Source organism: Crocuta crocuta, unplaced genomic scaffold (genome assembly GCF_008692635.1).
Source record: "Crocuta crocuta isolate KB4526 unplaced genomic scaffold, BGI_CrCroc_1.0 scaffold67, whole genome shotgun sequence".
NCBI classification, from domain to species: Eukaryota; Metazoa; Chordata; class Mammalia; order Carnivora; family Hyaenidae; genus Crocuta; species Crocuta crocuta.
Window position 1 is genome coordinate 1,738,754 of NW_027531896.1, and position 12,625 is coordinate 1,751,378.

The following is a 12,625-nucleotide window of genomic DNA, read 5'->3' on the forward strand; positions in this document are numbered from 1 at the left end:
ATATCCAAAACAACCTTGAAAAAGAAAAACAAAGCTGCATTATTTATAGCCAAGATATGGAACAGCCCGAGCATCCATTGATAGATAAATGGATAAAGAAGATGTATGTATATGGACTATTGCTCAGCCACAAAAAGAATGAAATCTTGCCATTTACAATGACATGGACGGACTGTGAAGGTATTACGCTATGTGAAATAAGTCAGACAAAGAAAGACAAGTATTGGGTGACTTCATTTATACGTGGAATCTAAAAAACAAAACAAAAGTACAAATGAAACAAACCAGAAACAGACTCATAGATGCTGGAAATAAACTGGTGGTTACTAGAGAGGGAAGGGGTGGAAAATGAGCAAAATAGGTAACGGGATCCCGGTGCCCAAACCTTCAGTTATAAGTCCTGAGGAATGTATAGCATAGGGAGTATAGCCAATAATATTATAATAACCTTATATAGTGACAGATGGTAACTTGACTTTTTGTGGGAGTCATTTCGTAGTGTATAAAAACATCAAATCATTATGATACACACCAGAAACTAGTAAGATACTGTGTGTCATTTATACTTTCAATAAGTAAATAGAAAAACAAAGTCAGAGAATTTGCACTTCTTGATTTCAAAACTACTACAAAGCTACAGTAACCCAGTGTGGTACTGGCATAAGAATAGACACATAGAGGGGAGCCTGGGTGGCTCAGTCAGTTACACGTTCAACTTCAGCTCAGGTCATGATCTCACGGTTCATGAGCTCAAGCCCCACGCCAGGTTCTTTGCTGACAGCTCAGAGCCTGAAGCCTGCTTCAGATTCTGTGTCTCCTTCTCTCTCTGCCCCTCTCCTGCTGGTGCTGTGTCTCTCTTGCAAAAATAAATAAACATTATTTTAAAAAAATTTTTAAAGAAGAATAAACACATAGATCAACAGAAAAAAACTGAGAGTCCAGAAATAAACTCATATATCTATGGCCAGTTGATTTTGACAAGAATGCCCAGTCCACTCAATGGGGAAAATACAATCTCTTCCATAAATGGTGAGGGACAAGTAGACCTCCACAGACAAAGGAATGAAGTAGAACATCTACCTTATATCATGTGCAAAAATTAACTCAAAATGGATCAGCAGCCATAATATAAATGCCAAAACCATAAAACTCTTAGAAGAAAATACAGAGGGAAACCTTCATAATGTCATATTTGGCAAGAGATTATTGGATTTGACAACAAAGGCATAAGCAACAAGAGAAAAATATAGTTAGATTGAACTTCATCAAAATTAAGTTTTGATACATCAAATTTGTGTATCAAAGGACATTGCGTTTNAAGCAATCTCTACATCCAACGTGGGGCTTGAACTCACAACCCCAGTCAAGAGCTACAGGCCCCACCGACTGAGCCAGAGGAAGCACCACAAAGGACATTATTATTTTTTTAATATTTTATCATTTTATTTATTTATTTATTTTTTTTTTTTTTATTTATTTCTAGGAGAGAGAGAGAGAGAGAGACAGCGTGAGCAGGGGAGGGTCAGAGAGAGAGGAAGATACAGAATCTGAAATAGGCTCCAGGCTCTGAGCTAGCTGTCAGCACAGAGCCCGATGTGGGGTTCAAACCCACGAACCGCGAGATCATGATCTAAGCGAAAGTCGGACGCTTAACCAACTAAGCCACCCAGGCGCCCCTCATTTTATTTATTTTTTGAGGGTGAGAGATTGACACAGCATGAGCAGGGAAGAGGCAGAGGGAGGGAGACACAGAATCTGAAACAGGCTACAGGCTCTGAGCTGTCAGCACAGAGCCTGATGCGAGGCTCGAATCCATGAACTGTGAGGTCATGACCTGAGCCAAAGGCAGACACTCCACCAACTGAGCCACCCAGGTGCCCCACAAAAGATGTTATTAAGAAAGTGAAAAGACAATCTACAGAATGGGAGAAAATGCATACAAATCACATATGTGATAAAGGTTTAATATCCAGAATATATAAACTACTCCTACAACTCAACAACGAAAAGACAAACTTAGTTTAAAACTGCAGAAAAGATCAGAATAGACACTACCCCAAAGAAGATCTACAAATGGCCAATAAACAGAAGAAAAGATGTTCAACATCATTAGTTAGAGAAATGCAAACAAAACCACAGTGGCGAAGGATTTGGCCTTAGCAACAAAGGCGAGATGTGGTTTGAGATTCCACCCCGGATCAGCGGCATAGCCACAGCGTGCATCCACACGTTCACTAACAGGGCAAAGGAAGAAAGGTTCGCCAGATTTTCCTATCAGTGGAGTTTGATGGAAAGAGGTGCGTCCCTGGAGTCAGTCATTACTATGTGTCAAAGCGTTTGTAGACTCAATCAAGGAAGCATTTTCCTTTTATTAATGTCTATTTATTTTGAGAGCAAAGGAGTGCATGAACAGGGGAGACTAAGAGAGAGGATCCCAGAGGCAGGGCTTGAACTCATGAGCCCTGAGATCATGACCTGAACCAAAATCAGGAGTTTGACGCTTAACCTACCAAACCACCCCGCTGTCCCCAGGAAGTATTTTCTTGATTGATAAAAAGGATGCTCATCCATCCTTTCTAGAAGGTTATGCACTGTATTAATGTAGTGCATAATAAAAACAACGAAAAAGTACAAACAGAACAAAACACGAACCACCGTCGCATACCACTTCATACCAACTAGCACGGCAATGCTAATAGTAAAAACAACAAGTGTGGGAGAGCATGTAGTGAAATCGGAGCTCTTGCATACAACTCAGGGAATTTTGGTGGTCCCTCAAAATGCTAAACATAAAGTGACCACATGAGTCGGCAAATTCCAGTCCTAGGAATAAACTCAAAAGAATTGAAGATAGAGGCTCAAAGAGATACTGGTATACTAACGTTCACTGCAGCCTTCCTGACAGCTCAAAGGTGGAATCAACCCAAACATGCATCAAGAGATGTCTAGATCAAGAAAACGTGGTATTGGGGCGCCTGGGTGGCTTAGTCGGTTAAGCGTCCGACTTTCGCTTAGGTCATGATCTCGCGGNAACGAAGGACAGATGCATGCTACCACACGGCTGATCCTTGGATATGCTGTGCTCAGTGAAGAGCCAGACACGAGAGGACAGATACTGTGTGTTTCCACTCAGCGGAGGCACCTAGAACAGGTGAGTTCATAGAGACAGAAAGTAAAATGGTGGGCACTGGGGGCCTGGGAGGGACAGAACTAAGAGAGTGACTGTTAAAGGGCACAGACTTTCCGCTTGAGGTAATGACAACGTTTTAGAAGTAGATAGTGGTAATGGTTGCATAACGTTGTGAAAGTCCTGAAAGTCCCTGAGTTGTGCACTTTTTTCAAAGAAAGATTGAGAGATGGAGCACCTGGGTGGCTTATTGGTTAAGCGTTCAATGTCAGCTCAGGTCGTGAACTCAGCGTTCGTGAGTTGGAGCCCCGTGTCGGACTCTGTGCTGACAGCTCAGAGCCTGGGGCCTGCTTCGGATTCTGTCTCTCCCTCTCTCTGCCCCTCTCCTGCTTGCTCTCTCTCTCTCTCTCTCACTCTGTCTCTGGCTCAAAAATAACTAAACATTTAAATAAATAAATAAATAAATAAATGAAAGATTGAGAGAAATGTGTGGGTTATAGTCTCATCACAGATCATCAGGAACATGGTAGGATGGGCCACTGGCCTTTGAGGGACCCTGATGGTCCCCGAGTCTCATTCCTCACCAGTGTGGGTGACGGCATTCCAGAGTGGAGGGCCCTGACCTCAGCCACAGAGGTGCCCCTGAGATCCATATGACCAGGGTGAGGCTGGGCCGTGGGCTCCGCGGGGACCTCTCCTGGGATGGCGACAGTGCGGTAGCTGTAGATACTCCTCTGGCAAAGTGGGATGGCCATGCACCTTTCTGGTAAATCCAGGACTGCTGGCCCCTGGTGCGCTGTGGAGCACCAGATGTCTCTCAGGCAGGGAAAGTCCTTCAGGCACAAAATAGTCACTCTTTTAGAGGAAGTATAATCTATTAATTGACTAGGAAGAAATAAACACTATCTCATGCACACACTCGCACATGCATGTGCACGTGCACACACACACACACGCACTCAGGCTCTCCCAAAGGAGACGTCAGTTACAGATATTCACAACGATGTCCCCTTCCTGAAGAAGCACGCCATTTGGCTTGTTTGCAGGCCAGAACTCTTGGTCTCTGTGTCCGCTGCTGTCGGGGACCCCACGGAGCTTTAAGGTAGCTCAGTGTAAGCCGGGCAGTGCCCACCCTGATAGTATCAGGGTTTCATCACAGCGAGAAAGAGACTCCCGGTAGCTCAAATAAAAGGATGCAGTGGAGGGGCGCCTGGGTGGCTCTGTTGGTTGAGCATCCGACTTTGGCTCAGGTCATGATCTCACAGGGCTCGTGAGTTCAAGGGCTCTCTGCTGTCAGCCTATCAGTGCAGAGCCCAGACCGGATCCTCTGTCCCCTCTCTCTCTGTCCCTCCCTGCTGGTGCTCTCTCTCTCTCAAAAATAAATAAATCTTTAAAAAGAAAACAGAGAATGCAGTGGAAGGTGACGATGGGCTCTGGGAATTGGGGGTGGCAGGAGACCAGGACTGGTCCAGAGGGCTGGGAAAGCAGGAAGTACAGTCATCGCCTCGCGGGTGAGGGCGTCTCCCCAGGTCTCACTCAGCTGGACCCGCTGATCCTCCTTCCTGCTTCACTCGTTGCAGATGCCCCCCTGGTGAGGGCATCTGCCAGCGGTCAGGTCACACAACCTTCCGTGAGCGGCCCAGGACAGGGAAAGGAGGGCTCTGCTTCCTCGACTTCCCTGCTGGAGTGCAGCCTACAAGATCATTCTCCCACCCACACTGAACACACTGGGGAGACATCATCTCCTAAAAGGGAACTGGGGAACAACAGGCAGCAGGAACCAGCGAGGCAGAGCCCAAAGCCCTATTCTTCCATGAAATCCGTGCGCCTCCCGGATGAACCTCGAAACTGCCCGAGATTCACCGCTCAGGACCCCTCTCCTCTCCAGGGACCTTAGGGGTATGTTTGTGCATCTGGAGTGGCTGGTGCCCAACAGAAAATTCGTGGGCTTTTAACTTTGGCGGCATAACCTGAAGTCCCTGTGCTCTCCCAGGGAAAAAAGGAAGGTCCCATTACCTTAGTCTCAGGACTGTGGCCCCTCCAACAGGAAGGCAGCTCCAGGCCTGTCGCTGGGGAAGGAGGGGGGAGGCGGGGGGGGGTGTCCTCAGGGCAGATGCACAGAGGGACCCCTCTGGGAGATACTATGAAGTCTGGTGATGTCATCCCCTTCTCCCCATGCAGCCGATCCTGGGAAGACAGAAGTGACTCCCTGGTATGAGTGACAAGTATGACCTGTTCTGGTCTCGGCAATCTGCAATGTTTGCGCCGGTGCCAGGCCGGCGGCCGAGCGGGAAGCTGAGAGGGGGGCCGGGACCCAGCTGGCACAGAGGACGCAGGGGGCCTGGGTGGCTGGGGTGTGGGACGCAGGTGGGGGCGGGCAGCAGCAGCAGGGGCTGAGGTCAACCACACGGGGAAGTGTCCCCAAGGAGGGGTCAGGCCGGGCCGGCGATCTGGAGAGGGAAAAGAAACAGGCTGACTCCATGCCAGGCCTGTCACCAGCGGAAACATGCCAAGCCGGGGACATTTCCCATGTAGCAGATGAGAAAGTGAGCAGGGCACTCATCTTCCCCAAGGCGGGGCGGGCAGCCGGTGAGCAGCTGAGTGGGGGGCCGAGCCCCAGTCCCTCCTGGGCACATGGAACCAGCAATGAAGATATGAATGGGGATGGGTGTGCACACTGGTGATGAAGGACGGTGTTGGGATTCAAAGGGAGAGAGCCCTTCCTGGGAATTTCACTTGAGGGCTGGGTCTTGCAACCCCAGGGGAAGGGGAGGGGAGCTTGGGGGTGGGGGCTAGGTTTTTATCTCTTCCTTTTCCTATCTCCTTCTGCAACGACTGACTGACCACCAGTCAAAGTGACATTTGAACTTTGACCCCTTGACACAGCAAGTGTCATCTCGGTGAACCTTGCAAGCCAGTTCCCAGCTTGACGCAGTACATCGGGCAGGAGGGTGGCCCTGAGGGCACTATCACGGGGCAAGACCAGTGGTGCAGGTGAATTGGACCTCAGCAAAGAGTTTCCTAAAGGCCTGCGCACCCAGGGCTAGATTCCCCTTCTCCTGCTGCAAACCTGATCGTTTGGACTCCTGGACCCAATTCCAGTGTGCTGTGGGGCACAGGGGAGCTTCCTACGCAACACAGAGCGATGCTTAGACAACTCCAGGCTGTCCCACAAGCCTCCACCTTGCGCGCTTCAGACGCCAATCCAAAATCCAGGTTCTTACCTGTGCTTCCGACCGGCTGTGAATCAGAGGTTCCTAAGATGCCAATTCGGGTTGGGTTCATTTGCCAGAGAAGCTCACAGAACCCCAGAAACATTTTACTTCCTAGCTCACTGGCTTACTATAAAAGGACACAACTCGGGAACAGCCCAAGGAGAGAGATGTGAGGTGCGGGGACAGGGCTCCCCACGCGCTCTCCCGGAGTACCACCCAACCGTTTCCACCTCCTGGGAAGCTCTCTGAACCCAGTCCTCTTGGGATTTTGTGAAGGTTTCATTACACAGGCGCCATTGTCTAAACCATTGGCCATTGGCAATCAATTCAAACTCCAGCCCCTCTCCCCTCCCTGGAGGGGGGACAGAGACTGAAATTTCCTACCTTCTAATCACCTGGTTGGCTCTCCAGGCAACCAGCCGCCAATGGTTAGGTTACCTAAAAGCTTTCCAGTAGTCACCTCATTAACATAACAAAGACACCTTTATCAGTCTTCTCGTGGGAAATTCTAAGGATTTAGGAGCTCTGTGCCTGGGACAGGGTCTAAGAGGAAAATACATTTGTTATAAATCACAGCAGTGCACTTCCCCCAGCACATCCTCCAGCTGTGCCCAGCCAGTTGGTGGGGGCAGGCAGGGAATGCGAGGCAGTGGGTCTGAGGAAGGTACTGGGATTGGCCCTGCTACCCCTTGCCAGCACCTGAGTCAGGAGCAAGCCCTTCCTGAGCTGGTCCTCTGCAAAATCACTCACTCCGATTTGCGGAAGACATTTTACTGGGATCTCCAGCCTGTCTTGGGTTCTCTCTTGCACCGATGCTCCCTTTGCCCCCTGAGAACTGAAATCATGCAAAGATGAAGGTAATTCTGAGCGATGTTCTCCAGGCTCTCTGGCCAGGTTGGAGTACACCAACATCTATTAACTTTCACTCCATATTTTCTCTCTTGCCTTCTCAGCTCACTGTCTAAAGCAAGAACTGAATTAGAACAAAAATGTTGATACGGTAGCTACTAATAAGAATTAGGCAGTTATCCTGTCCTGGAGAACTTGATGAACTCTTCCCAGGACTGTCCCAGGAATCTCACTGACCCCATTTAACAGATGCATAAACTGAGGCTCAGAAAGAGAAGGTGAGCCGTGCAAGGTCACACCGATGAAACAGCAGCACAGGGCAATGAACCTGCAGTGTTGGGCCCCCAACCCATGTTCTATTTCACTTGCATACAATGAATGCTACCACCTCCCTCCAGCCCCCCATGCTTGATCCCGGTGGTCTCTCTAATGAGGAAAGGTGTTTCGAGTGAGAATAATCAATACTTCTAGGGATATACTTAACTGTCAGACCCCACCCTTGCCCATAATAGCCTATCATTCCCAGAGCTCCTAGCATTGCAACTCAATGCTCAGCTGGCAGTAGCTAAACGTGTGTGGAACCTATTGTCTCCAGGACAGGCTTCAAAAGGGGATTAGGATTCATTTACCTGGCTCTTGGTTGGCTACAGGGTTAAAACTGTCAACACCAAATACTTACTTGCTCGTGTTTTTGTTGAGCAGCCTTCTTTGGAGTGGGAAGGGAGAAGGAGAAACATTTAGAAAGTTAAAGTGAAAAGCCAGTGCTACATTGTCAATTTTAAGCATTTAAGGAACTTCCCCCCCACCCCCCACCCCCTTGGGGAGGGCGGATCACTTCTGATATTATGAATGTTAATATCATTTTACTAGTGTTACTAATGTTGATGTCACTAATGGAGCATTATCCGTATTAACATCTGGAAAGTGTTTAGCTGTCCTCAAGGTATGGGGTGCTCCCTAAAACCTGCAGCTGCCTGGTTGTGGCCGGTTTTGGGTTTTAACCACTGAGTAAGCTCAGCTTATATGGAAACAGGCTGCCTTACTGATCAAGGGGAAGAGACTCCGCATTCCTGGTATGGGAGGCCCTGCCTGTGTGTCCAGGACCCTTCCTCTTTGCCCTTAGCTGGCAGCCACGCTCTGTTTTGGTGCTCAGCTCTTCTGGACAAGTCTGGTCTCCCCTCTACCCAAACCAGGTCAGATTTAAGGATTAAAGTTTCCACTTTTAGCCCAGTTGAATAATGATAATAATGAATATACAATGGCCAACCAACATCAAAAGACCTAAGCGTGGGGGCGCCTGGGTGGCTCAGTCAGTTCAGCATCCGACTTCGGCTCAGGTCATGATCTCACAATCTGTGGGTTCGGGACCCACATAGGGTTCTGTGCTGACAGCTCAGAGCCTGGAGCCTGCTTCAGATTCTTTGTCTCCCTTTTTAATTTTATGTTTACTTATTTTTGAGAGAGACAGAGTGTGAGTGTAAACATAAAATTTAAAAAAAGACCTACGTGTGAACTATGCTAAAGGAAAGTGGCCTTTGATAACCGCTCAGGGGGAGTGGGTGGAGGTCATGCATTGAGCCCTCGGTCTCAGGACAGACTCTCTGAGGCTGCTGTAGTTTGGGATCTGGGAGTGACTCCAGGAGCTCCTCCACGGGTGGCTCAGAGAACCGGGGCTCAGAGCTTCCATGAGCCCTTTGGGGTGGCCCTCAGGCTCCCCCGGGGTGGGACTCGGACACCGCAACACTGCTGCCATGCTGGGGAATGCACCCCAGACTTAATAGCTGGCTGGAGCTGACCTGCTTGGCAGAGGCGGGAGGGGTGGCCTGGCCAGGCCCCCTGTGCCCCCCGCTCCCCTCAGCAGTGGCTTAGATGGAGAATGGAAGGCATTGTCCAGAGTTGCCTGCGGGTCCCAAGTCGCTTCTGTTAAAACCCAAACCTGGTTGTCCCTGCTCTCAGCGGCTGCAATCCTCAGGAACCCTGGGAACACCTTCTTTCCTGGGACCTTATGAAGGTGGGTGCAGCCCAACCTGGAGTCCCTCGGGGCTCCAAAGGGTCCTAGTACCCGCCCTGTGGCCCCCATCACACACTACCCCAGGGACCTCAAGTGGAAAGCTCACTTCTTTGCCTGTTTGGTGCAGTTGGGATAATTTTTTAATACATTCCTTTTTGCTCTTCATCAACTTCAAATGTATCAAGATGTCCTGAGGGCAAAAGAACCGATTTAACTCTCTGATTAGAAGGAATGCTCTTGGCCTAACGCCTCACTCATTTTGAAATACTGACATGAACCGGGAAAAATCACTCAAGCTCTCTTGTTACTTCCTGTGCTTAATTAAGTGGCTCTGCAGGTGACTCACCCTTTTATTTTTCAGAATGACATCAGACTTATTTTCCATTTTAATAGCCTGGTTACTTCATTGATTTTTTTAAAATCCAATTTCACTTTCTAGTGCAATTTTTTATCTGTTTTTTTTTCTCCCTCCACCCCAGGAAATGTTAACTCCCAAAGTGGCTAAACTCCAACTATTACAAAAGCCTCAGTTTGGGTTTGTTTTGTTGTGTTTTGTTTTTTAATTAGTCCAGGGTCCAAAATGAGAATTTGAAGGCGGAATTAGAGGTGTAGTCCTTACATGCTAATTACCTAAATAATTTCACAAAGTGTTGGAGTTTTTAATATAATTAACTATCTAGTGTTATTCCTGAGAGGGGTCCCCGCCTCCTGGAGGTGGTGGTGGGGACCCTGCAAAAAGCCCCATTCCCAGAAGCCACCTCTGGCTCTCAGGTCCCTCCTCGCCCGCTGAACTCTTCTTCCCTCTTGTCGCTTTCGCCCGTCAATTCGAGGAGGGTGATTTGAGCTCATTTACTATTGATCAGCTGGCTGTTTCACATTTATTCATCTGGAAGGTTAATTGTCATCGCTGTTTGGTAAAGTCTGTTGTTTGAGGAAAGACGGGAGACTTTTCTTAATATACCAGTTTGGACTCACAGTCTTGTGAAAAAGCAGAGGCCAGTGTTTTGCATGGCCCGTGATATTTATTTATTATTTGTTTCTCTTTCTGTTGGGGTTTTGTTTGTTTGTTTGACGCTTGGGTGAGTTGAGTGAATTTCATTTTCCACCTCCCCTGCCCCCTCCCCCGCGAGGTTTTCCTCCATTTAAACGCTGCGTCCTGATTCAATTTCCCAACAGGATCCACGGGGGAGAGGACGGGGAGAGTGCTCATTTTGGAACCAGCCGGCTCCGTGCTCAGCGTTACAGCAGGGCAATGTGCACAGACGAAGTAACAGCAGCCCACGGTGGCCGCAGCCTTCTCTCTGGACGGGAAGGGGGCCAGACTCAAGCCACAAGTGAATCTGGGGCTGCCCAGAGCACTTCTTCCCCAAGGTTTCCGGTACAGCCAGAGAACTTGCCAGGGTGGCGTGCACTACCGGACTTCCATGATGCATTTTTGTTTTGCTCCAGAAGGAGTCAAAGATAGAATGCATGCAGGAGGCACTCGTACCTGTTAATGTTCTTCCTTCTTTAATATTTGCATAATGATAATGTGAGAGAGTTAATTCATTGGCTGCACGACTGGAAGAATATACACTCTGATGATCCTTTCTCCCATAAGAAGGTGTCAACTATTTGCCGTCCGCCTTCTTGCTCTTAGAACGTTCTGCTTCCTCNTTCATTGGCTGCACGACTAGAAGAATATACACTCTGATGATCCTTTCTCCCATAAGGTGTCAACTATTTGCCGTCCGCCTTCTTGCTCTTAGAACGTTCTGCTTCCTCTAAAGAACTGAGATTACTTCTGGACTAATGTCCCATTTGAGGCAAAGCTGTGTCATGATGAAATACGTCACGGTCTGTCCCTTCAAAAAGTTCTTTCTAACCCATTGGCTTGATCAGAGATTATACTACCTGTGGGGTGGGGTCAAAGAAACCTGAGCTAGATCCCTGCACTTGAGTAGCTAACAATCACCCGGGAAGGCAGCTAGTCCAGAGAGACGCCCATGACAAGAAGCGCCGGATGGCGGTGGGAAGGGGGGGCAGCGATAGGGAATGACGTCTAGATAACAGCACCCACATTGCTGTCAGCTTTCGTAGCTTTCTAGAACCCGGCTCCATGTTTCTGCTTCCACTAGGTCTCCCATATTCCTAGAGCCTGAAATCCAGAGACAGATGCCAGCCCCTTTACTGATGTCCCACAAAAAGTCTTCGAAAGATGTTTGTGTATGTCACAGACTTTACTGAATGGTGGGTGGGGGTGTCTGCCCGGCTCAAGGAAGGTATTCAACAAATGTTTATCAGAGGAATTCATCGAAGGACTCCAAATTGAACAGTGGAGTAGATGTCTTTGTTTGCTTGTTTTTTTTTAATGTTTATTTATATACTTTGAGAAGGAGGGAGGAACGGAGAGAGAGAATCCCACGCAGGCTCTGAGCTGTCAGCACAGAGCCAGGCTGGGGGGCTGGATCTCACAAACTGTGAGATTATGACCTGAGCCGAAGTCAAGAGCCAGATGGTCAACTGACTGAACCACCGATGTGCCCCATAGACGTCTTTGTTCTTAGATGTCTTCAGCCTTCACCCTTGAGAGTTTCACTCTGGGGGCTTCATCCTGCAACATGGCTCTCGCTGCTGCTGCCACTGAATGGCCTGAGTTTACTCCTCACAGGACTCAATTCATCCCTGCACTCTTCCAGTCATGCCTGCTAGGATGACACTAACATAAATGTCAGGAGGGTTGTTACCTCTGGTGGAGGGAAGGAGGAAGACACCATTTTGGGGGGCACCGCAGGACTGCTCTGTAAGATGCTGCTACTGCTGCTAACCTTGGACATGGACACTCAAGTGTTCATTTTATGATTATTCCTCAAACTGCCCAGATACGTGTTCTGCACTCTTCTGAATGTGTGATACATTTCATGAAGTATGTGGTATATTCCACAATAAAAACACGTGTAAGAAGTGCCTCTGCCATAGCTACCTCTCCCTGGGCACTTTGCCGAGCTCAGCTGGGTCATGTGCGTCTCTGGGAGGACCCACATCAGCTGCTGCTGCCTTCCCTACCTTCTGCCGCAACCCAAACCACAGCCCATCCTGATTTCCAAAACCTGTGACCACCGTCAGAGGGCAACGTTGTGGACACCCCCACCCCCGCACCTTCCCACCTCTTCTGCACAATATAGAAACTATAAAAAAGGATAATGTTGCAGACAATTCTGTTTCTGCCATTAGACCCCAGCTCCATCCTGAGCTTTCTGCTGCAGGGCATGTGTTACCTNCTCCCTCCCCGGTCCCCCAGCTCAGTGTCCCTCTCCCTCATGACCTAGACCTTTGTTGCTCTGTGCCTCAGGGCCCAGGTCATCCTTCCACCACCTGTCAGCTGCAGCCTCCTTGGATCATCCGTTCTGTGCTGCTGCCCCCCCCCCCCCCCCCCCCCCCCCC

The 12,625-nt window shown here is 48.8% G+C and overlaps 1 long non-coding RNA gene across 2 annotated transcripts in view; it reads left to right on the top strand.

Moving 5' to 3' along the window:
• The first annotated feature begins 3,035 nt into the window (after nucleotides 1–3,035).
• The window catches only part of LOC144239427 (uncharacterized), a 35,109-nt gene continuing 25,519 nt past the window's right edge, over nucleotides 3,036–12,625 (top strand). For both annotated transcript variants that reach the window (XR_013337427.1, XR_013337426.1), the window contains exon 1: nucleotides 3,036–3,151. This is a non-coding gene — a long non-coding RNA (uncharacterized LOC144239427). The remainder of the gene's footprint in view (nucleotides 3,152–12,625) is intronic.